The sequence below is a fragment of the Penaeus monodon genome, chromosome 27 (genome assembly GCF_015228065.2).
Source record: "Penaeus monodon isolate SGIC_2016 chromosome 27, NSTDA_Pmon_1, whole genome shotgun sequence".
Lineage (NCBI taxonomy): Eukaryota > Metazoa > Arthropoda > Malacostraca > Decapoda > Penaeidae > Penaeus > Penaeus monodon.
Window position 1 is genome coordinate 39366929 of NC_051412.1, and position 1274 is coordinate 39368202.

Genomic DNA, 1274 nt, shown 5'->3' on the forward strand with positions numbered 1-1274 from the left:
GGGCAGTAACTCTTAAACCTAGAACCATATCTGTCTAAGACTAAGGTCTACAGCCCCATGCCTTCAGTGCTCCAGCAAGAACCAGTAAACTATCACAGATATTTTTGGTAAGACAGAGCTTGGACTTATTATTCCTTATTTGGCAAAGTAACTAGGTGGTTTACAAACTTATTTTTCCAGAATATTCATGATGGAGGTTAGGGGTCTTTTTGCTAGAGTGCCAAAGGCATGGAAGCCACGTAAGTGCATATGTCTCAGCTCTTGTGTCTTTAAGAAGTGATCACAATCTCGGCATTCCTGTATTTTCTACTGGTTGTTTTCTGTAACTGATAGTGTTTTTTTCATGGATTCTTTAAGGGTATTAGCTTTGTGGTTTAACAGCTTTGTTCAGTCAGAACTGTTCATTCCAATATTTGTGTATAGGCTTATCCTAACGATCCTATTCAGGTAATCACATGTGTTTTGGACAAGATAGCCCCCTTCCACTACAGTCAGGCTATATCAAAGAGACTTTTAACATGTTGGGCATGTGTGTTTGAAGAAAGATCATTCCTTTACATAAGCAAACATTCACACAAAGAGCATACTATCAGGTATGTTGTCATATAGGGTTGAATTTGTATCTGGGCCTTGAGATATGTGAAAGAGTTAAGGTAGAATTAGATATAATGAAAGTGGAGGACATTTCTTATAAGAAAAACAGAAATGGATATGTAATTGCATAATAAGAGATCATTTGATGTGGTCAGTTCAGACCTCCCTCTTGCTTGCAGTAAGTGTTGCTGTTGCACATGAACGTAAAATCAATTTAACCATTTTTATACAACTTATTTATAACTTTCAGATCTGGGAATCATAAGCCTAACTCTTGGAATATGGATCATGGTTTAAATTTGTACACTACTTGTCCAGTAAATGGATGGGGGGGTCTTTTAAAGCTCTTATATTTGTGTAATTATCAGTTCCCTGAGCGAGAACATATTTGTGGAGTTTCTTTAAATAGAATGTAGTTGCTGACAGCAGTTACAGTGTTTTGTCATCTGTTGGTTAAATCTCAACAAACTATTTCTCAGAGGGGTTTGGTGACCACTGCCAGGACTTTTATAGCTCAGTGCCATATCACTTGATGCACAGAACAATTTATTTTGTTCAGCAGTTGTGAATTTACATATTTTGTTAACTAAATTTTGTAAGGTTATAAACATTATCGCTTGAGCTGCAGGCCAACCAAAACATTAATTTTAGTATGCATTCCAGCATTCCAGTATTCAGCA

The 1274-nt window shown here is 36.6% G+C and overlaps 1 long non-coding RNA gene across 2 annotated transcripts in view; it reads left to right on the forward strand.

Annotated features, from left to right (window-relative positions):
- Window positions 1-1274, forward strand: part of LOC119590851 — a 3234-nt gene that overhangs the window by 787 nt on the left and 1173 nt on the right. Inside the window, exon 2 of one of the 2 annotated variants that reach the window (XR_005230294.1) lies at window positions 448-593. The exons of the other annotated variant lie outside the window; for it this stretch is intronic. This is a non-coding gene — a long non-coding RNA (uncharacterized LOC119590851). The remainder of the gene's footprint in view (window positions 1-447; window positions 594-1274) is intronic. 2 annotated transcript variants of the gene reach the window in all.